Source organism: Mixophyes fleayi, chromosome 6, assembly GCF_038048845.1.
Source record: "Mixophyes fleayi isolate aMixFle1 chromosome 6, aMixFle1.hap1, whole genome shotgun sequence".
Lineage (NCBI taxonomy): Eukaryota > Metazoa > Chordata > Amphibia > Anura > Limnodynastidae > Mixophyes > Mixophyes fleayi.
Window position 1 is genome coordinate 152,104,598 of NC_134407.1, and position 24,688 is coordinate 152,129,285.

Sequence of the window (24,688 nt, forward strand, 5' to 3'; positions counted from 1 at the left end):
GTAATACAAGAGGGCTGCAGTGTTCAAAAGCCCAGAAGTGTTTGGCTACCTAGGTCTATCTGTGTTGTCATTGCAGTGCTCTTAATGCGTTGTTGCCAACATTTTAAAACCATTTCTAAGGGCAAATTTTACTGAACTTGTGTGTCTAAACACAATACACCATGCACAAGGTCATAATGCTTACTTAGCGTACTTATTATATATATATATATATATATATATATATATATATATATATATATATGTATTTAAATACACCTTCAATATTTCTTTCTTGAATAATCTCCTTAATATTGGCTGGACAAACCTGTTTCCATGGTGACAGTGAAATGCACCTGTTGACTGGGTATGTCTTTTTTTTTTTCTGTACTCTGCCCTTCCTACAGATTTCCCACCGCTACGCTTGAAGCAAGCTCCCACATCTCCCTGCAGCCCCCCAGAAACCTTTAGAAAAGGTTTTATAACACTGTGCTATTACAGTGACAAAGCTGCATTTCTACTCTTATTGGAAAACCAAGTTACACCATAACAAGTGTTACCTTGTAGAAGCAGTTGTAATGGCACAGCAATGCCATGTCTGATGTGTTTTGGGTCTGCTATTAAGTGTCCTGCACAATGGATGAATTTTGCATAACCACATTGTCTAATGTGCAAATAACTACAAATCTTCAAGTACACTTGTGTAGAGGTCCCGATAAGATCACTTTCATATGTGGCCCTTTAAATGAGATTTCCCACTGAAATCTTTTGTGGCCCCGGGATCCCCTTAATTTATCTTTGATTTGGCTACTAGAGACTTACACTCCTGCAGAAGGATTCAGAATTTGTCCACACAGCTTTGATGCTAGCTTGACAATGCTATGTCAACAACCTTTGAATAACTATAGAGCACTAGCCACCAGTAGAGCTCTGCTGTATGCTGCCATATAAAGGTAAGGGTGCTGTTTTCATGGGAGGAAATCTATCTTTATTGCACAAGGATACTTATGTGTGGATTGAGTTCTTCCAATACTTGTGTGACCTGCTGCAGCATAACTCCGTTTTCCTCAGCAAAATCTGATCTGCGTTGCTTGTATTAATGATTTTCTTTTCTGTGTATTTACTTGGATAACCTCAGACTAGTCGGCTTATGTGTAACTACAAGTTCCAGTATGCATGTTTGCTAACAAAAATCATAACAAACTCAGCTTGGCAGTAATCACTCTGGGTGTAGTTCTGCTACAGCGGGCCAATTTACACTGTACATAGAACGCACATATAAAGTGGTGAATTTGGATGTGATCTGGCCGTTCAGCCACAATGACTGAGCAGCTTGGTCACTTCTGGTAGAACTTGGCCCTTCTAGTGTTGTCAGAAGATGACTGCATACATGGGCCTGTAGCTGTCATTTACTAAATTTCAGCTTAGCTATTCGACATGAACTACATAGCCCAGCATATTTGTTTTAGCACATAGCTGCAGAATCCCAGGCCAGCCAGCAGGTCAGTGTTTTGATCATTGGCTAGACTATAAGAGACTGGTTTACAGACTGGCAACCATTGATGCACAAGAAATCTTGTCTGCTGCTGTCTCTGGAGGTTTTGAACCATTCTATAGCACCACATGCACCCTGGGGAGGTGTAGTTTCCGAAAGTATGACATCTGACGCAAAATCTTGAATTATGCAATGTATTTAAGTCTGCAATTTGTTTTCCTTTACCATTGCATATAGAAGGTAATGATTAATGTTAATTCCTGCTTATTAACTATGTTACTACTCTTTCTTTCAGAGCCTGAACACTAGAAAATCGTATTTGGAAAGTGAGCCCACGTTAACTCATTGTTTCAGCAATATGTCTAAATCTGTCCTTGTTTTCTTTGTACATTAAACTATATGGCCATATACAAGTTTGTTTTATTTATACATTATTTTTTATTTAACTATATCCCCCTTGTACATGGAAGACATAGGGCCCTGTGCACTATATGTTGTGACCTAAAAAGAAAGCAGTCCCCCACTGCTCCCTCTGCCTGGGAGAAAGCATCAAATGATTTCCTCCTTAATTGGCAAATGTTGGCTCATGCTCCTTCCAAAAAGTTATTGGTTGCCTGTAGCATGTTAATAAAAAGGCATCCTTTATTATTGGAAGCAGATGGGTAAAGATATCTGTTACACATTACATCCTTGCTGGTCCGGGGTCAAGAGTGGTTTATCTGGGTATCTCGGAAGCTAATGACTCAATGTAGATGATTGGAAATGAAGATTTCCTCCTCACATGGAGGGTGGTATGCTATGATGGAGCAATTACAGCAATATGATAAAAATGGACACTAGAAAGCCACCACGTATCTGGAACAGTGTTCTTTTTTTGTACTGATGTCTTAGTGCTAGTATGCCTCTGCAAGGCACAGAACCAACATCAGTGCCAACAGGAGCCCACTTTAATATAGAGGATGACTATAGCAGCAATCAATGTATGTGTCTATAATCAACTACAACATTAAAACCACTGACAAGTGAAGTGAATAACATTATTATTATCTTGGTACAACCGCACCTCTCAAGGGGTGAGATATATTTGGCAGCAAATTCTTGAAGTTGATGTGTTGGGAACAGGAAAAATGGGCAAGTGTAAGAATCTGAGCAACTGACAAGGGTGACTTGTGATGGTTAGATGACTTGGGAGGAGCATCTCCAGACTGGCAGCTTTTGTTGGGTGTTCTCGCTACCGTAGCACAAATTGCTGAAAAAGTTAATGCTTTTGCTATGGTTGAAAGGTGTCAGAACACACAGTGCATGGCAGTTGGCTACATTGCCACAGATCAGTTAGAATGCCCATGCTGACCTATGTCCCTTGCCAAAAGTGCCTTCAATGGGTACGTGAGTATCAGTACTGGCCATTGAGCAATGGAAGAAGGTGGTCTGGTGATTCATGTTTTATTTTATATTATGTGATGTCTGGGTGCGTATGTTCACCTGGGGCAGATATGGCACCGGGATGCTCTCTGGGAAGAAGGCCGACAGAGGCAGTGTGATGCTCTGGGTAATATTCTGCTGGGAAACTTTGGGTCCTGGAATTCATGTGGGTGTTGCTTTGACACGTACCACCTACCTAAACATTGTTGCAGACCAAGTACATCTCTTCATGATAACTGTATTCCCTCACGGTAGGGGGCTCTTTCTTTGAGGAGCATGACAGAGTTCAAGGTGTTGACTTTGCCTCCAAAATCTCCAGGTCTCGATCTGATCAATCATTGGTGGGATGTGCTGGAAAAACAGGTTTGAGCTATGGAGGACTCACCTCGCGACTTATAGGACTTAAAGGATCTGCTGTTAACATTTTGGTGTCAGATACCATAGGACACCTTAAGGCAGGTGGTTTTAACGTGACTGGGGTGTATGTGTGTGTGTGTGTGTATATATGTATATATATATATCACACATCACACACACACTACTGTGCAGTTTTAGGCAGGTGTGGAAAACATGCTGTAAGCTAAAAATGCAAAAATAGAAGTGTTAAATCAAAATTGACTTGTGTTTCCAGAACTATTCTCACACAAGAAACAATTATATCTGTAAAAGGTGTCAGCCTGAGCAGTTATTTAGAGGGAATGATTGCAAACACCATATTCAGCAAGGTGTGTATATGTATTGCAAGACTGCAAAAGTTCTTGGCAGGTGTGTAAAAAAAAAAAAAATGCTACAAAAATAGAAGTGTTAATAGTTTTTTTTAATCAATTAGCAAAATGCAGTAAATTAAATCATCAATATGAAGTGTGACCACCCTTTTCCTTCGAAATAGCATCAATCCTTCTAGGTACACTTGCACACAGTTTTTGAACGAACTCGGCAGAGAGGTTGTTCCAAACATCTTGGAGAACTTACCACAGATTTTCTCTGGATGTAGGCTTGCTCTAATCCTTCTGTCTTTTCATGTAATCCCAGACAGAATCGATGGATGTTGATATCAGGGCTCTGTGGGGGCCATATCATCAATTCCAGGGCCCCTTGTTCTTCTTTACACTGAAGATAGTTCTTAATGAACTGGCTGTATCTTTGGGATCCTTGTCCTGCTGCAGAATACATTTGGAGCCAATCAGATTCCTCCCTGATGGTATTGCATGATGGATAAGTACCTGCCTGTATTTCTCAGCATTGAGGACACCATTATTCCTGACCAAATCCACAACTCCATTTGCTGAAATGCAGTCCCAAACTTGAAAAGAACCTCTACCATGCGTCACTCTTGCCTGCAGACACTCCTTATTGTACCGCTCTCCAGCCCTTCAGCAAACAAACTGCCGTCTAAAATAAAATATTAACACTGCTTGCATTTTTGCATTCATACTTTACAGCACTTTTTCCACAGCTACCTAAAACTATTGCACAGTATTGTGTGTGTGTGTGTGTGTGTGTGTGTGTGTATAATGTGGCAGCATGCACAAGGAATAATGTTGCCATGAAGCTTTGTACTTAGTCTGCAACAATGTTTAGAGAGGTGGTATGTGTCAAGGTAACATCCACATGATTACCAGGATCCAAGGTTTCCCATCAGCATCACACTGCCTCCACCAGCTTGTCTTCTTCCCATAGTGCATCCTGGTGCTATCTCTTCCCCAGGTACACGCATCTGGCTGTCCAGGCCACCTTCTTCAATTGCTTCAGTTCTGGATTCCCGTGCCCATTGTAGACGCTTTTGGTGGTGGACAAAGGTCAGCATGGGGTTCCCCCTAGCCTATCACACTGGCCAGAGCTGCAAGGTAGCTGGCAGAACGTTGGTACTGGAATGCTGGGTCCCAAGCTCAGAACAGCCGGATAACGGATTAGATTAGTTTAATCTGTAGGTCACAGGAATTGCCACAGGTAAATAGGCGTCAAAGCAGAATCTTGAAGCAGGGATGTTTTATTAGCTCAAGCAGTCCTAATAAGGACAGTTACACACGCCAGTTTATGGTACTAGCGATCTTTTCAAAAGTTACAGATGGTTTGATGATACTAGTACATGGTCAAACAGTGCACTTTGTATACAGATTTCTACAGATACCCTGGCAGGAGTTAATACAGCCTCCTGCCCCTCTAACCAATCCAGGTGTTTAATGCAGCTTGTCCATAAATCAGCCTGGAGAGGTTGAACACCTTTTTACATTGCTGCTAGAGCCACCACTATGATTGAGGTTTTCATTTGAATGTTTACCATCAGGATATAACATTTGTCTAATTTTGCTTTGAACGCAATTTAACTTGCAAAATTCACATTCATCTGTGATCACTTGCATAGGGAGTGTATCAGCAAGTATAATTACCTCCTCCTGTCTTTCAGGCTCTACAGACATTTTGGTTACTCAGTGATGAAAAGGTTTAATTAACATGAGATTACCTGGCTCCAGACTGTTGCAAAACCCAAACATGACATGCTGTCTCAGAAGCCAATACATTTCCACACATACCAATATAAAAAGATAAGTACATTTGTAATGATATACAGAGGTGCACTGCACTCTTAATTAAAATAAATATGTACAATAAGCTATTTCTAAAATGATCCAGCCACAAAATAAGTTATAAGTGATTCAGCCACAACGTCTATGTCCAAGCAGAAAGGACTAGATATATCTGGTTGATGGAGAATGGGTGCAGATGTAAAGGCGTGTTTGAGTGTGCAAAAGGCTTCAATGGCCGCAGCTGACCATGTCTTAGGGTTAGCAGTCTTCCGAGTTAAAGCAGTAATAGGTGCTACTACTGAGGAATAACCTTTAATGAATTGACGATAGTAGTTGGCGAACCCTAAAAAGCGGTCTATGGCCTTAAAACCTGTTGGTTGTGGCCATTTCTGGATAGCCTCTACCTTCTCAGGATCCATCTGCAGACCAGACCTGGAAACAATATACCCTAAGAAGGGTAGTTATTGTTTATGAAATACACACTTTTATCATTTACAGTAGAGATGCTGAGCGCAAAGTCGGGTTAATTGTTATGCCCCGTGTCTCCTGTGAGTTTTCATATCAGAGGAGTAGATTAAGATATCATTGAAATATACTACAACAAACTGGTATAAAACAGCTCAAAAGATTTTGCTTACAAAGTCTTGAAGACCGCAGGAGCATTGCATAATCCGAATGGCATTACAAGATATTCGCAATGCCTGTTCCTAGTATTGAATGCAGTCTTACACTCATCTCCCTTTTTAATGCAAATAAGATTGTAAGCACTCCGAAGATCTAACTTAGAAAAGGTGGAAGAACCGTTGATGCGATCCATTAACTCTAGAAAAGGGGTAGGAGATATCTATTTCTGACCGTGATGGCATTCAGGCCTCTGTAATCAATGCTGGGATGTAAAACGCCATCCTTTTTCTTTATGAAAAACCCCCCAGTTCCTGCAGGAGATGTGGATTTGTGAAAGAAACCTCTTCACACTTGGATGTAATCGGACATGACTTTAGTGTCACAAACTGTGAAGAAGTTACTAGCTGATATTAACGCAGCTGAGCAAGGATGCGTGGAGTCTAACGCACCCCCCTGGTGTTCACCAGGAACCCCCGCAAGGTGAGTTTGGGCTTCGCTGCAAGAGGGTGCGTAGGTCACGGTTCTTCGAGACAGTCACCAGCGTAGTAACAGAGTGTAGTCAATCAATCCGGGTCAGAACAAATTCGGGCAGCGAGGTACAAAAGGGAGATCCGCGGAATAGTCAGAGGCAGGCCAGGAATCAGGAAACCAGGACTAGCAGCAAGGTACAAAGCGTAATCCAAAAGGAAGGTCAGAGGAATAGTCGGGTCAAAACTGGAACAGGATCAGAATACTAACGAAGTGCTGGAGCTGGGTGAAACCAATACTCTGGCACCCTAATGGTCCCAGAGACTCCTATTTATCCCCCTAGATGAGCCCTGATAGGTGGGCGAGTAGCCGGCAGTCGAAGACGCTGACCACCGACCGTAAGCTGCATGGCTAGGCAATGGGACACAAGACTAACTGCGCATGTGCGCGGAGCAGCCGGAAAGAGTGCAAAGTGTCCCGTTGCCAATTGGGATATCACACCGCCTCTCGCATCTAATGTCTGTGCGAGACGGTGCCTGACATTTAGTTTCTGGTAAGGGCAGGGGGTACACATGGACCCGAGTAAGAGTCTGCCCAGGTAAGAGATGAATTGCACAGTCCCACTCCCAGTTGGGAGGTAATTCCTCTACTTTGTGTTTGCAGAAAACATCAGAGAAAGATATTTACTAAGGAGGTATACAAGGTTCCATGGATGTAGAAGACATTGGCACACGAGATGGAGGTTGAACCCTCTGTAAATACTGTGAATGACAGCAAAATCTCCAGGCTAATACTTGTGCAGAATGCCAATCTATAATGGGAGAATGCAATTGCAGCCAGGGAAGTCTCAGGACTGTGGGATTGATGGCCATAGGAATGATGTAGCAAGAGACACTCACTTTATACAGAGCTCCCACTTGTAGGGTTAGTGGGGCAGTGTGCTGATGAATTGTGCCTTGTGCAATATTACTGCCATCACTAGATGTCAAGAAGAGTGAAGTATCCAAAGAGAGACTGATAAGAGCCAGCTTAGTGACTAGGGAAGCCGAGATGAAATTGCTAGCTGTGCCTGAGTCCAGAAAGGCAGACAATGTGACTGACTCCCAAGAATAATACAAGGTCACTGGCATGGAAAAACTGACACAGACGGAGAGTTTACAAATGTACCTAACATGCTCTCTCTTGTACCAGTTAGGCTTTGGAGTTCCGAACATTTAGGACAGGATCCATGTAGGTGTCCAAGCTCTGCACAATATAGACAAAAGTTATTTTTGAACCTTCCTTCTCGTTCTTCTGGGGTAAGGTGAGAACGCACGAACTGCATAGGTTCTATAGTAGATGAAATATAAAAAAATAGGGAAGCGCTGATCCAACTGAAAAAATTGTTTTAAATATAAACAGTACGAAAGCCTTAATGGGCTTGCAAATGTACATAAACAAATCAGAGCTGACTAGAAACCCTTTTGCTAAGATAGTATTATCATCAATATCACTGATAGAGAGTAAATCACCGTAAAAGATCACTGTAGAGTAATTAGCAAATCAACTGGTATTCCAGTATTGATATAGCAGAAATATAGCACCTAATATTGTCAGTATATGAACATTGTAACCTTTTAACACACAGTGGTCCGGACCACATAAATAAAACAAAAAAAGCAGGTGTAAATAATAACCATGGTGATTCTACTAACAGAAATAAAGACACCCAAACTCTATTGGGGCTCCGTGATATAGTAGATTGCGATCTCACTGACAAATTTCCTCGCTTTTTGATATTATATGACACACATAAATGAATCCTATGATGAAACTGCCAGTTAGGAGACAAGTAATCATGCAGATGTAGTCAGCATGAATGCATATAATGAAGTGATTCCCAGCATGAAATAGAGGCATCCAGTAATCAAAGAACCGATACAGTCCAGAAAAATGGTCTAGCCAGTTTTAGCCTGCAGAGATCTGCAGCAAATATAAAGACTACTGGCTGGATTATTAGTGTATACAGTTCAACAGATAATTCCTATTGATTCAATATTTAAAGCATATTGCCAACCGTTCAGAGTAATGGAATATACACAGCCGTGCGTATTCAGTCCGAAAATATTCGTTAGAATGTTACTCAGTTGGCCAGTTAGAACATACAGAAAAAGTGGAAACACTTGAAAAAGTGAATAACTTAGCTTGTTGTAGGCACCGCCAATTCGTCCTTAATATGTGCTGGAATCAGAGGAAGGTATTTAAATGAGTCTATGTCACAAGGAAATTGCTCCGGACCATCGATCACACAGTACCCCGGGGTAAGGCAGGGCGGAGCTAGTCAGCTGATTTGAAAGCAACCAAACCTGACGCGTTTCTCCGTTCAGTACAGCTTCATCATAGGAATGGTAATCTCTTCAAAGGCATGAATATTTATAGCCAAAGCAAATGTCACATGACCGTAATTAGTATATCAAATCATGATCCAGATTGTTTCCTCCTAAGTGTAGCCATTTGAATCAAAGCTAAGGCATTACTATAAGGTATATCAGAGACCAGAAGTCCCATTCATTACATACATATTCAGAACTCTTTATTTAGACATATAATGATCTCGAATTAGACCAATAACAGCCATAGCAGTTCAAATATAGTAGATATATAAATAATTAGCTAAACGGTAAATATATAAAAAAAAGGTCTATGTACTTTTGGTTAGATTGAGAAATCTACCTTAGGGAGCAGCGGTCCTCTGTTTTCCAATATTAATTTATTTAGATCCTCTAGCGCTTGATATTATTTGCATTTTTTATTTACTATAATAGATGAAACTGTCTGAAAGTGGGGTGCCAACTTGACCGCAGAACAGCGATAGGATTCCTTCTCTTGAATGCTCTCTCTACAGTGGATGTCCACTCTATAGCAGAGCGTAATGAGATCATCCAGGGAAGACGGGAGCTCTCAGGAAGCCAGTTCTTCTTTAGCGCAGTCTGACAGCCCTTGCCAGAATGTTGTCACTGGAACTTCTTTATTCCACTGCAGTTCAGACGCTAATGTCTGGAACAGAAACACATACTGGCCCACTGTGTCAGAACCTTGATGCCGACAAAGAATTCCCGAGGGAGGCAGCCGAAGAGACACAACCAAGTTCATCAAAGAGTCTTTTAAAAGATTCCAAACAGGAGGTGTGTTTATACAGAAGCAGATCATTGAGCTCTCAGAGTGGGGAGGCCCAGAAAAGTGCTTGACCAGAGAGTAAGGATATAGTAAAGGCTACTTTCATTTTTTCGGAAGGGAAGTTCCCTGGAAGGAGTTCAAATTGTATAGCACACTGGTTCAGAAAGCCTCTGCAGTCCTTGGGATCCCCAGCATATTTAGGTGGTTCAGGAATATGAAGTTGGGATGGTGCCGCCATAACTGTAGGTGACTGTAAAGCAGTTGCTGGAAGCGCCTGAGTGCTCAGGATAGTCTGAAGTATATCCAGGTGGCAGGAGAAACCCTGTAGAAATTGCATCAGCTGATCCTGGTTAGCTGCTTGCTTTTCCACCCTGCTAACAAGGTGATGCAGAAGGTCCTGCGGAGATAAATTACCAGCAGAATCCATGGCCAGAGTATACTGTCACGATTCTAGTGGATATAGTGGATTCACTTTCGCCAACCTGAATTAGCGCTGGCAGTAACAGAGGCCCACAGTCTCCCGCAAGGAGGTTTGGGTTTTGCTGCTGGTGGGTCCGCTGGTCGCGGCCTCTGCACTGCCTCCAGGTGTGACAAGTTTGTATCAAAAGGGTCTGGTCAATGTAGCTGGGACTGGTACAGAAATGGGCTGCAGGGTGTCAAATCTGTGAATAGAAGGAGTGTCAGAACAAGTCGGGTTAACAACATTCAGAAATAAACAGTACCAAATGAAAGGCAGAGGAGAGGTCAGGAACAGTCTGGGTCACACTAGACAGGAATCAGTCACACTATGAATAGGAACGCTGGAGTAAAGGTTGGAGCCTAATACTCTGGTACAGACCTGTGCACAGAGCAGGTTTAAATAGCTGAGTTGATTAGCAGGGCAGGTCACAGGTCAGAACACATGACCACAGGTTCAGAGCTACGGAGGATTGTGGCACAGGGTTCTGCGTCTGGAGCAGAGGGAAGAGTAAGGTAGCGTGCCAGTCAGCGGGTCTGAAAAATAACAGCCAGACTCCAATGCGTGACATCTCATGGGCAAGATGGCACAAGCAAGGTCTCCAGTGGGAATTACTAAAAAAAGTCTGCTCACAGAACCCTGAATTGTTCAGGTAGTGACAAAGGCCAAAGTTAAAGATAAAATGAGTGTCACTTTTGGATCCAGAATGGATGTTACAACAAACGTCAATATTACAGTCACTTTCAGGGACAAGTAGCACAAGGCACTTGGTCAGAAAACATTTCATGTTGCAGTATGGAAGGCAATTCAGCACTTTCATCTTCATCTAAAAGTGAAGTATCTCAGAATATTTTCAGACAACATGATAGTGATAAATTGTTAGAAAAGTATCAGAATCCAGAACTTGATAGTGGACATAGCAAAGATCATGTCCTGGGCAAAGATAAACCTGAAGTCACTCTCAGCTTTGCATTTAGCAGTAAAACAGAATCTGTTAGCAGATTACCACAGATTACCAAAGCTGAGAACAGATTCATCCAGGAAAGAAAGATTTAGGCTTCCTCAAATGGACATCATGACCACAAGCAGAAATGCAAACGGTCCCAGGCTCTTCTCTTGTCACAGGACTCCAGAGTCAGAAGAAATAGATGCTCTGATGGTTTCATGGACATTTCATCTGGAGTATGTCGTGCCTCTGTATCCCCTCATTACTTGCATGCTAAAAAAGATCTGAAATGAAAAGGCAGAACTGATAGCAATTTTCCCATTTTTACCTCACTATCTGTGGTTCCCTGCAGCCTGTCAGATGGTCTAGGAACAGCCTTGGTCTCTGCCACTTCAATCAGATCTACTGCACTAAGGACCAGTTCTTCATCCAAATCCAGAGGTGCTAGCTTTGATGATATGGGGATTGAGTGGAAGCTTCTCAGGAAAAAGGGAATACTAGAAAAAGTAATCAACAAACTTACATACAAAGAAGAATTATTCAGCTATTTTGTACAGGATTTTGAAGAAATGTATTTCATTGCATTCAACAGATCCTTTATTTTCTCCAAGATGGCTTTATCCACACACAAGGTACGAATGTCTGCTTTGATTGTGTTCTGTTATCCTCAGATTTGATTAATCACTTCTTCTAGACAGTAAAGATGATTCTTCCATTAGATACTTTGAGGGTCCATAGGACTCTAATTTACCTCTAAACTTCTGCAAGAAGTTTCATTGAGATGGGTGACACAGAAAGTAATCTTACTGGTAGTATTTGTGTCTGCTCGCAGTGTTGGACAAAGAGCCTTTTTTCAGTTTCTATATAGATAAAATGGTGCTTGCAGCCAATCCAGAATTCCTACCTAAGGTTGTGTCTATGTTCCACATTAATGCCATCTTCCTGTCCACAAAGGATAAAAATGAAAGAAAATTGCATTCACTGGAATTGGTGTTCGCAATTTCCATATATCTGTCCAGATAAGAAGGATTCAGAAACCAAGAACAACTCTTTGTGGCTTCGACTGGGCCTCGGAAAGGATATGTTCCTTCTAAATAAGCCGTTTCCAGATGGATCAGGGAGGTTATTATACAGGTATAAAAGATTAATGGTTGTAAGGTGCCAGAGACCCTGAGTGCCCACTCAACATGAGGCAACATCTTGAAAAAGCAAAGCTCATGCTTCTGCAGTGGAGCTTTACAAAGCATATGGATGGTCATCTATTTATACTTTCACTAGTCGTTATTATCTGGATAGTCTACCTGCCTCTGATTCTCAGTTTGGAACACATGTTCTCAGTTTAGCCACTAAATGAATTGTTGATTTGCAGCATATGTGATTGGATTTGTTTTATTGGCCCTCCATAATGTATTGATTTGGTACAGGCCAGTGTTATGTCCACCATGGAGGATTGAAGAGAAAAAGTGCAAATTATGCTTACCGTTAATTCCTTTTTCTCAAAATATCCCATAGCAGCCCAATTTCCCACCCATGCTTGTAATGAGAAGCTACCTTATATTTCCTCCGGGGTGTGTTTTATATCCTATTTCTAGCTAAACCGGGAAGGGGACTTACCCAGTGTTATTGTTGCCATGAAGTATTTAGAGGAAAATGAATTAATGTTAAGCACAATCTGCACTATAGTTGGACAAAGGCCATATCAATATTTCAATAAATAGGGAGTGAATTAGTCCTGACCTTTTCTCTGGAATATTTAAACCCTTAACATTAGTAGAAATTATCTTTGACTTATCAATTTTAGAGCCCTTATTGAGCAATAGCTGTTGTGTGGTCTCTAATCTCAAAAGTCTGTGGCAGATTATGCGCAGTCAGAGGAGACCTGGAATGGGTGAATACGTTGGAGAACAAGGCGAAGGGTGGTGGGTGGAACAAGGTAACTGAAAAAAAACATGGGAGTAAAATATAAACCATAAGTATCCCCACCAGAGACATGCTGGATATAAAGGTCATCATATACAAATTTAAATGAGTGGATAAAATAAACAAGAGTAATCGATAAACCCATCGAAATAAAATAGCTTATAAAAGTAAACATAAGGATATGAATAAAGCTTCTCAAGTCTTTGAAATCTATGTACTGCACCATCTAAGAAAGACCTATATGTATATCCAAATAGTATAATAGCGTAAATTTTTATGTATTTTGGCCCCAAAGGTAAAGTTAAAATCATACATATTAAATGGGTGAACTCCTTATAATGTCTAGTTATAACCATCTAGACTTCATTTTACTCAAGATGAGAGATCTGAATATATTACTAGAATACTGTAGAGTGTCAATAAAAACAATGGGCTGGGGACATAAATGAATCTGTATAATTTATAAACTTAGGGAATCCAATGAAAGCAAATGACCACTAGGGGGTGTAAAGGTTATGCAATACACTAAGGCAGCGGTTCCCAAAGTGCGCACCATGGCTCCCAGGGGTGCTGCAGTGCTGTCACAGGGGTGTCGTGGCCAGGGGGGAAAAATAACTTACCAATCCAGCGGCGCCCAGGACCCAGTGTCCTCCTCCCTCCTCGATTCTCACTGAATGTCAGGGGTGATGTCATCACGTCCAACATATTCAGTGAGGAGCGGCAGGAGAGAGGAGTATGCTGGGTCCCGGGCGCCACTGGATTGGTAATAAGGCAGAAGAAATAGAAAAAGAAGGCCAAGTATGGTAAGTAAAGAAACGGAGAGGAAATGGTGATAGGAAACAGCAATGGAGGGGCAAAAGAATGAAGGAGAGCGCAGAGTGTGGGCATTAAGGGGCGCAGAGTGATGATTTTTGTACATGTTGTTGTTTTATTTTGTTTTATCTTATTTCTCTTATTGTTAGCTGTAAATTATTCTTTGACAGAAATATAATTGAAAAAATACAAATATTGTTTTCCCTTGGATTTATGTGTATTATTTTTGCAAACAACTTACAAAGTATTTCTGTCCTTACCTAAATACTTATTATGTTATTTTGACCCAACTACTTATAAAATGGGACTGCTCGGTAATTATTTTGGAGAGGTGCCTTGAAAAAATTCTTTAGACTCTAAGGGGGTTATTCAATTGTCGGCGGAAATGCCGAAAATCCCCCGGTCCGCGCACTATTACCGTTATTACGATAATAGTGCGCGGAAAAACCGTTACTACGGTAATTTTCTTGCTGGATTTCAGCTCGCAGCTGCCTGAGCCGCAAGCTGAAATCCAGCTAACTACTACCGTAATAACGGTAGTAGTTTTTACGCGCTGCAGAAACTGAACAATTGAATATGGCCCTAAGGGTGCCGCAAACTGAAAAAGTTTGGGAACTACTGCACCAAGGCCTTACAATTAGCTACCCCCCAAGAAAAGAGAAAAGGTAAAGTAGTAGGTAACAATATATAAAATAGAACAATAGAAATCAGCATATACGAAAACCCTCAAGTAGCAGTTGAGTCCTGAAGAGCCGGCATTGTTGGTATGGCTTTAAGGTATCTTAGGATTTCACTGTATTCTACATTCATGGTTGCATTTTAAAAGATCTCAAGGTTAGAGCAAAGAGATAAATCTGCAGGGCATCGTGGCATTATAGGTAGGTTGTTTGAAGCTGGTTATGGGCTAGAGCAGGTATGGAATTGGAGCAAGTTAGATTCAGCTGAAGGATCCTTTAATTTCCTTGTATACTTCTTATTAGTTCCCTTTTTATCTTTCCCCATGGATGGTTACGTATGTAGTGCATTGTTGTATATCTGGTTAGCAGCATGTGACAAGATGTCGGTAATCTATTAAGGTGCTTAGGAGTTAATGAGGCTTTTTTTTTTTTTTTTTTTTTTGAGGCATTCTGTCACCAAGCCTGTGGTGTACCAGCAGTAGGAAGAATATTAAGTAATATTAATGACCCCAGAGGTTCTCATGAAGATTACCACAGACCGGGGACACAGAATCCAAAAGATAGGATGATGTGCTGTCTAATTTGGGTTAGTAATTATGAGAATTGGTCTATGGGAACAGAATGTAGGCCTGACTTGCAGGCACTACCAATGTGATGGCTTCAAACTATGGTTCAGCTCACTGATGAACCACAATGATCTCTTGGAAACTGCTTGGGTATAAGTCCCTGGAGGATCACAGCAGTGCTGTGAGCCAGAATCATGGTGGCGAGTGGAATATTGCAGGGGTGATAACAGGTCAAATCTGGGGTCACACAGGCTGTGTATTTTCCCGATTCCAGCTGGTCATGCCACAATGCCAGTATCGGCTTTATACCACAGAAAGTGAATCCCAATGAAGAATAGGAGTTCAAGCACTATCATTTTAAGTATGCAAAGCTGAAGGGTATGGGCAGCAGATGTTTAATTTCACCTGAAGAGTAGGGCCTTTCAGGCATGGGCAGCACGGTTGGCGAAGTGATTAGCACTTCTGCCTCACAGCACTGGGGTCATGAGTTCAATTCCCGACCATGGCCTTATCTGTGTGGAGTTTGTATGTTCTACCTGTGTTTGCGTGCGTTTCCTCCGGGTGCTCCGGTTTCCTCCCACACTCCAAAAACATACTAGTAGGTTAATTGGCTGCTATCAAATTGACCCTAGTCTCTCTGTCTGAGTGTGTGTGTTTAGACTGTAAGCCCCAATGGGGCAGGGACTGAGTTCTCTGTACAGCGCTGCGGAATTAGTGGCGCTATATAAATAACTGGTGATGATAATGGTGATGGAATATCCATGCTGAGGTGTATAAGCAGTATTACCCGTGGCTCCAAATTTGAGGGTTAAATTTGCTGGGAAGAGCTTTCCCACACCTTGTCTGATTTTGACATGTGAGAAATCAATTCACAGACACTTGAAATAGCCTCAATGGGGATAAATTAAAGCAAGTTTACCGAGGGGCTCAGGAAAGACACGTCTCTCTCGATCTGATGCTTGACCTTGCCCCTGCAGCAACAATGTTAAAGAAAAAAAACTTGTTTTGGGTGAAGAACTTTTACAATAGTGATATGGGTGAACATTGTGGAGTCAATTGCATGAATATATGAAACATGGTTCAGACATTGATCTTGTGTTTTGTTTTCAGTGGTTGGAGGTATTGTCAGTTTTTGGACAGATAGTGTTAGGAACAAGCACCACTCTATGGAGCTTGTTTATAAATTGCAAATGTGCAGTCCCCATAGTAACTAGCCAGCATTCAACGTGATCAATCTAGTGTATTACATAATGAAAGCAAATACCGTATTAGTTGCTAATTATGTGCAATTCGTTTGTAAATAACCACTTACGAATGTGTAAAATCGGCTAATATTGTCCTTTATATTGTGGCCTTTTACCCACATGCTCCAACTATACACAGTAGGGGTCTTCAGGTACACTCATTAGGCCATATGTTGAGAATTGTCTTTAGTTGTATACAAATGAGTTACTTGATTTGACTACATTATTATTATTAATATTATTTATTTATACGGCGCCACAAGGTTTTCGCAGCGCCGAACACAGTACAAACAATGGACAGTACAGGGAATAACAGTACAGAACAATAAACAAGTAGTACCAAAACTTCAGAGGCTCCAGGCAAAGCAAATATAATAGAGTAGGAGCAGAAGAGAAGGTAGAGAGACAGGAGGGAGACATAAGAGCTTACATCCTAAAGGGAGGGGAAACAGACGGCCGACACAAAGGGAGTCAGAGGAGGGGATCAAGCGCACATCTCTACAGAGGAGGAGCCAGGAGATGGGAGCGAGCATGGAGAGAGGGTTAGGTGGAAGGCTGGTAGGCTTTAAGGAAGAGATGGGTTTTGAGTGCCCGTTTGAAGGAGCACAAGTTAGGGGACAAACGGATGGAGCGTGGAAGGTCATTCCAGTGCAGGGGGGCAGCTCGGGAGAAATCTTGAATTCTAGAGTGGGATGAGGTGATCAGAGTGGACGAGAGGCGACGGTCATTGGCCAAACGCAGGGACCGGGGGGGAGTGTGGATGGAGAGGAGATTAGAGATATAGGAGGCAGTAGAGTGGGAAAGGGCCTTGTAGGTGAGGGTAAGAAGTTTGAAAAGGATTGGGTAGGGGAAGGGGAGCCAGTGAAGGGCAAGGAAGAGAGGTGAGGCAGCAGAGGAGCGGAGAGAAAGGAAGATGAGCCTTGCAGCTGCATTGAGTATAGAATGAAGGGGGGCGAGGCGAGAGCGGGGGAGGCCGGTGAGGAGAAGGTTGCACTAGTCCAGCTGGGAGATGATAAGCGCGTGGATAATGGTTTTGGTTGCTTCTTTAGAAAGGAAGGGCCGGATGCGGGCGATATTGCGAAGTTGGAAGCGACAGGATTGGGCAAGAGATTGAATGTGGGGGGCAAAAGAGAGGGAGGAGTCGAGGGTGACGCCCAGAAAGCGGAGTCGGGGAACAGAGGAGATGGTGGAGTTGTTAACAGTTATGGAGAGATCCAGATGGGATGGGATGAGAATTAAGATGGAGGGAAAACAATGAGTTCAGTTTTAGCAATGTTAATTTTGAGAAAACATGAGGACATCCAAGAGGGGATGGCAGAGAGGCAGTCAGATACACGAGAGAGGAGGGGTGGGGGGAAGATCAGGAGAAGAGATGTAAAGTTTAATATCATCGGTGTATAGGTGATGCTGAAAGCCGAATGAGGTGATGAGAGCACCGAAGGAGGAAGTGTAAAGTGAGAAGAGTAGAGGGCCAAGAACAGAGCCCTGAGGGACTCCAACTGGGAGGGCAGAGGGGGAAGGAGGATGAACCGGAAATGGATACAGAAAAAGAACGGTTGGCGAGGTATGAGGTGAACCAAGTAAGGACAGAACCAGAGAGGCCGAGAGAGTGAAGGGTCTGCAAGAGGAGGTGGTGGTCTACGGTGTCAAAGGCTGCAGATAGGTTAAGGAGGATGAGCAGGGAGAAGATCATTAGTTACAGTGGTCAGGGCGATTTCAGTAGCGTCGAGGGGGTGGAAGCCAGATTGGAGGGGGTCAAGGAGGGAATAGTCAGAGAGGTGACGGGTGAGGCGATTGCAAACAATTCGCTCGAGAAGTTTGGAGGCGTAGGGGAGAAGAGAATTGGGGCGGTAATTAGCGAGTGAGGTGGGCTCAAGATTAGGTTTTTTGAGAATAGGAGAAATAAGGGCATGTTTGAAGGAGGAGGGGACAGTGCCCGTGGAGAGAGACAGGTTGAAGAGGTGAGTTAAGTAGTCACAGACAGTGGGGGAGAGGGAGCAAAGGAGGTGAGAGGGGATGGGATCCAGGTGGCATGTGGAAGGGGGAGAGGAAAGAATGAGGGAGTGTACTTATTTGCCCGAAGTAGGGTGGAAGGAGCACCAGGGTGGGAAGCGGGGGGGGGGGGGGGGGGGGTGGAGGAGCGGAGAGGGGGACAAGAGAGGAAAGGGAGGAGGAGATATTAAGGCGGGTGGCCTCAAATTTGGAGGAGAAAAAGGAGGCAAAATCAGTAGCAGACAGGGAGAGTGGTATAGGACGAGGGGGAGGGGTGAGGAGAGAGGTGAATGTGGCAAATGAGGCGGCGGGGATTAGAGGACTGGGAAGAAATGAGGGACTTAAAGAAAGATTGTTTAGCAAGGGAGAGGGCAGAGCAGTAGGAAGAGAGGATAAACTTGAAGTGAAGGAAGTCAGCCAGGGACTACATCAATAATAATAACAGCTGTGCCCTCAGAGAAATCCTTAAAGTGTGACCAGCTAGGTGGACATAAGCACCAGATTTCAGACACCTTGTTCTACACAGCAGATTTATCAATTGCATACAGCTGTGAAAAGGTTTTTTTTGTTCTTATGGCCTAACATTTGCCTCTGAAATAGCGAATGCTTCTTGTGTATGATGGCTGTAGAGTATACAGTATTTGTCATTAATAAAATACCAGATAAAAAGTACGGGACAAGAACTTACTGTATATCACTGGGGAAACGACTCCTTTACATGGCTTTTGTTTTAATGTCACTCATTATCATACAACCCAAACTGCTGTCTCACTGTGTGTTTCCTGTGTTACACAATGGCAATTATTAATATAACAGATAATACATATCCTTCAGCTATGTCCTGCCCATCATAACCTATATGTGCTCTTATACAAGCAAAGAAAATGTCTGCAAATACACTGCTCCCATGTTATTTAGAATAATGCAAAAAAAGTTTATTTTCCTGCGATCATTACATTTTCAATATCTATAAATAAGAATCATCATACTTTCTTGCTTGAAATAAAAAAGGCCAATTTATCCAGATCTGGAACCAACGGTATCACTACAATAGCTCAACCCCCAAAACCCCTCCACTAGCGAACTCTCAGACCTTCTGTGGTGGTAACCACATGTTCATCTCAATACCTAACTGCCAAAATAAAACAGTTCTCCTTATTGATATGTTTATTCACTCAGGTGCTTGTTGAATGCCACTGTGATCTCACTTTCGCTGCTATATTAACTATGTTTATTACCCTGTACATATACAGTCTTATGCTACAAGGTAACTATTACTGTAAATAATTTACTTTTGTAACTAACAATTTTCCTTTTGAACAATTATAGACGCTGCATGTTTTGCGGTACAGCACTGCTGCTGAGGAGAGGTTACAGTACTACAATAGCAAACTTATTGCTGAATGCCTGGTATGATACATTGCCATGTAACACAGCTTTTTAGGTTAAATTCAGATCTATTACATTGACTAAGACAAGTAGGTCCTCAGTGTCCATTAGCAGTAATGCCCCTGCCTTACCAGAGTGATAATGGGGAATCTAGGAAGGTGAGCAAGGCTGCCAAGAGGAATTCAGGGCCCCGCTACAACAACTTCATGGGGCCCCCCTTATGGTTGAGAATGTTAAAAATTTTTGTGGCAGCGCAAAATTTCTAATGCTTGTGTTCATAGAATTGGGGGCGTGGCTATGCATCATTGGGCATGGCCAGGCCACCCCTCCTACAGAAAAAACCTGCATTGTTGTGTACACCATTGAACGGTCACCAAAAATTGGCATTGGTCCACTAGAATCACAACATTTCACAGACTCTCCTGGTCTCTCCTACCTGTTCTTCTCACTTTCACCACCTGTGGTTGCAGGTTTCTTTAGTTGCTGCTTGTCTGGATCCTGGAATGTTGGGGGCCCTATTTGGGTAAAAAATGGCTACATTTAGAAAATTACAGCCAGCCCCGGTGTTAAATCAATACCACCCATGATTAATACTTAGGTCTTCCTCCTGCCCCAACATTAAAAAAATAATATTCACATTTAATAAATAAACCTATTTCCCACCCTACAAACAGCCCTAGCAATAAATTAAGTGTATTTACATTTCAGAAATACACCTATTTCTCACAACCATCACTGCCATTAAATAATTCATAGGCACATTTAATAAAGAGACCTCATTCTCCCCAAACTCACCCCCACATTCAGTAGCCCCCAAACCACCCCATCTTAAATTAATAGTCCACACTATTAAATTGCTCCACTATCACTCCACAAACAAAATTGCACCCATTAATTAGCCACCATCTACCTCACACTACATTGCCACAAGCCCCCTGTGCCATCACACACACACACACACACACACTGCCACAAGTCCCCTGTGCCATCACACACACATTACTGTGCCCCTTCATCAACACGTTGTGCCCCCTTATGATCACACTATGCCCTCCATGCTGCTTTTTCCCCTTCACCTGGCCCCCCGTCATCACACTGTGCCATGCTGCCCCCCCCTCTCCATCACTGTGCCATGCTGTCCGCCCCTCTCCATCACTGTGCCATCCTGCCCCCCCTTCATCACATGGTGCCTTTCTGCCGCCCCACCCTTTTTTTCCTCATAATGTGCCGTTCTCTCCCCCTTTTTCTTCATACTGTGCCGCTCCCCTTCCCTCCCCTTTTTCATCAAACTGTCCCTCTCACCCCCCTTTTCATCATACTGTACCTCTCTCCCCCCTTTTCCTCATACTGTGCCTCTCTCCCCCCTTTTCCTCATACTGTACCTCTCTCCCCCCTTTTTCCTCATACTGTGCCTCTCTCTCCCCCCCTTTTCCTCATACTGTGCCTCTATCCCCCCTTTTCCTCATACTGTGCCTCTCTCCCCCCTTTTCCTCATACTGTACCTCTCTCCCCCCCTTTTCCTCATACTGTGCCTCTATCCCCCCTTTTTCCTCATACTGTGCCTCTCTCACACCCCCTTTTCCTCACACTGTGCTTTTCGCTTTCCTCCCTTTTACTTACCTTTGTATTAGCTTCTTTCTTCTCTTCTCTTTTCTTGTATTCGCTCTTCTTTCTTGGTCCCCTCTGCCCTGCTCCGACTTGATGACGTCACGCCCGACATTCAGTGTAAACTGAATGAGAAATGAGGAGGGACGCCAGCACCGTGATCACGTGAGTATATGTATTTTTTTTATTTTTTTTTACTACCCTGCTTATTCACAAACATTCTATTATCTGTATGTTCTCCCTGTGTTTGCGTGGGTTTCCTCCGGGTGCTCCGGTTTCTTCCCACACTCCAAAAACATACTAGTAGGTTAATTGGCTGCTATCAAAATTGACCCTAGTCTCTCTCTGTCTGTCTGTGTCTGTGTGTATGTGTGTGTATGTTAGGGAATTTAGACTGTAAGCTCCAATGGGGCGGGGACTGATGTGAATGAGTTCTCTGTACAGCGCTGCAGAATCGGTGGCGCTATATAAATAAATGGTAATGATGATGATGATGATAAAATAAATGAAATAAAAACAAACATTGAATGCTTGAATTGTGAATGGGATATTAGTAATGTATAATTGTACATAAAACAAATGACACATTAGGCGTGTCTAGCTACACAGCTCCCCTTTTTGCCCAGGTTGGGCACTGCGTCTCCGACGATCAGCATAGTATATAATCAAGGGCAGGGAGCTGCATAATATGCAATTAGCATACTAACCTTGCCTACTAACTGCCCCTCTCCAGGGTATTTTATTTCTGTACCTTTTTATATTGAAGCTCAAAAATTATATTTTGACTTTTGTGAAAACAAAGTTGTATGTAAACCTGTTTCTTCAAAACTAAAGGGCATCTAATTGTAATAATTCACTGTAGTATTTGCATGGAGCAATTAGTCTTTTTCAAAATGGCCTGTTCCAGCTCTATCTGAACTTCCTGAGAAGCGCACCGGAGTTACACAGAGATCACATAAGGCAAATATGCCCTTCTGGCTCTTCTTTAAAGCACACACATCACCTATAGACAGAGGCAGGCAGTTGTGACAGGGATGGTTCCAAGTGAATTCAGAGGCTGCTGTCTCATAAATATTGGTTCAACCCATGAAACTGCTGCTTCCACTGGACCTTGTTTATGAAGTACACGTGACATACGTTGCTGAATGCCTTATGTTTGCACTGTTGCACCAGGATATTCCTCTCAGCACACTATAAGGCATATCTTCCAACACTGGTCCCCTCTGGAATCAGGGAATGGAGTGGTGCCATTCCATGTAGGGGTGTGTCACATCCTCCAGGAGAAGTGCCCCTTCAGAAGCACTAATCCTCCCCCCTCCTCGCCTAATAACAACCTTCAATTGCAGAGCACGCCCTGTTGGCCATGGCAAGCGATGACATACTTCCCCAACTTCCTGGAAACTAGAAAAGGGGCAACTACCAGGATGGCAGGACAGTCCTTTCAAATCGGGATTTTCCATCATAAATCAGAAGAATTGTCAGGTATGCTTTAAAGTGCTTGCCCACTTTCCATTTCAGGAGACACGCCTGCAAAGTAGAAGTTGGCCTGGGTGCGGAAAGTGCAATATTCTGAAGAGCACTGTAAGTGAGTGTAAATGTCACATCAAAGTCCAACGTTCTTCTGCTGTATGACTATGTATTTCAGTAAAATATAGCCTCATGTATGTCTCCAATTAATAATAATGATGGTGAGTGCACATCAGTACTATCATAATTACACATGGAAACTGTTTTTATTGCACTTTTTATTACAATGCTCAAAGCCCACCTAGACATGGGAATCACCCCCAAAGTGCAGCACTGAGCAGAAAAATGGGTCCTATTAAAATACGAGCAAAGTCCATTTGAGAAGTGGAAATGCCCTAAAAATGTGCCCTCTACACACTTTTATTTTATTACAATAATCTTCCTCCACAAAATTTGTTTCTGCAAAACAAGGTGCCTATGCCACACTTAGGTGTTGGGCAGAGTGAATGCATTCTTACTATCTCCTGCCTGTGCAAACTGCTGTTGTTCTGTAAACACGGTCATCTTGCTCTGTAAACCCAGACACCTCTGCGGAGATGGAACATGGTAGGTCTGTAGCTGCTTTTTGAACTGCAGGGTGGCAGCTTGTTGCTTCCTAAGAAACCTACATTATGTGTAGGCAAACTGTACTTTTTAATCAGATCAATATCAATAAGGCTGTCTTCACACTGGAGCATTTTCGTCCAACAATTGGGTAAATCAGCTGACATACGACCGTTCGGTCGGAAGTCGCGTTAGTGTGCATAGTGACATGATGGTCAAAAGTAGTTCCAAAGTGTCGATTGTCGGCTCATTTGGTTGGTTGAACTGTTTAATATTTACCGATCAATCCACCCAACGATCATGTAGTGTGTATAAGTTTCCAATCGATCCACGAGCAACTGCTGATAGTTCCTCAACCTGCGACTCCTTTGGGGGTGTGTGTATGTTAATTCCTGATGCTTGTACCAGTTTGCACATCACTCATTTGGTAATTAGGTGCTTCTAGCGGTAAAGCAATATCAAGTTTCTAATGCATTAATGCGTACAGCATATGTCTGCCATTTTAATTAGAAACCTTTGTCAGTGTAGTGTTATAAAAAAGGTTTTATTTATATGTGTATTGCTTGTGTCTGCCTCCTTAATTATAGCTATGTGTCACTTTATTGTACACTCAATACACATTAATAACAATGCAAAATATGTGTATTAAATTTGTCTGCCTGCATAATTATATAACTTTAGAATATGGGTTCTTTCATTCTCAGGAAATTCCTGAAGTCATCGGGTTGTTGTCCCGTACCTCCTGTAGCAGGGGCATATGAGAGTGAATTTCTCCTCTTGAACCACTCTTTGGTCCAACAAGATCTATTCTTTCCCTTCCGGTCTGTACTTGCAGTCTTCTTGCTACAGCGAGCAGAAAAAGAGCAGTTGCTTGTTGTTCTTCAACCGTATCCATATTAGTAAAGAAAATTTGTTTATGTGCGGTTGCGAACGAACGTACACTGTAAACGTAACGAATGTATGAAGAAAACGTGTCACCTTACTTTTTTATGAGGTTTGGGGTGGTTACTATTGAACATGCTCTGCCCTTTATTTCAATTTATTGGGGCTATCGTTACATGGACCTCATAAGTCCTTTCAGTGTGCACAAAATTCTAATCTTTGCTCACGACAATATGGCTGTGAAAAGTTGCTGCAGGGACGTTTGGTCTTTCGTTAATCCTCTAAAACATCACTAGTGTGTGCGTATTAATTGTCCGAGCGATTGGAATTCGGTCCAAGGTAAAGTCGTTGTAGATAAAATGTCGGTCGGACAATTCTTCAGTGTGTACCTAGACTTAAAATTACACTGTGAAAACTATCAGTACAGATCAAGAAATATGAAAGGATTGGAACAA

At 42.5% G+C, this 24,688-nt stretch overlaps 1 long non-coding RNA gene across 1 annotated transcript; it reads left to right on the forward strand.

Annotated features, from left to right (window-relative positions):
• Nucleotides 1-3,430: 3,430 nt before the first annotated feature.
• On the forward strand, nucleotides 3,431-4,310 carry LOC142160430 (uncharacterized). Its single transcript, XR_012693220.1, has 2 exons — nucleotides 3,431-3,621; nucleotides 3,929-4,310. It is a non-coding gene; the product is annotated as an uncharacterized LOC142160430 (long non-coding RNA).
• Nucleotides 4,311-24,688: the final 20,378 nt, after the last annotated feature.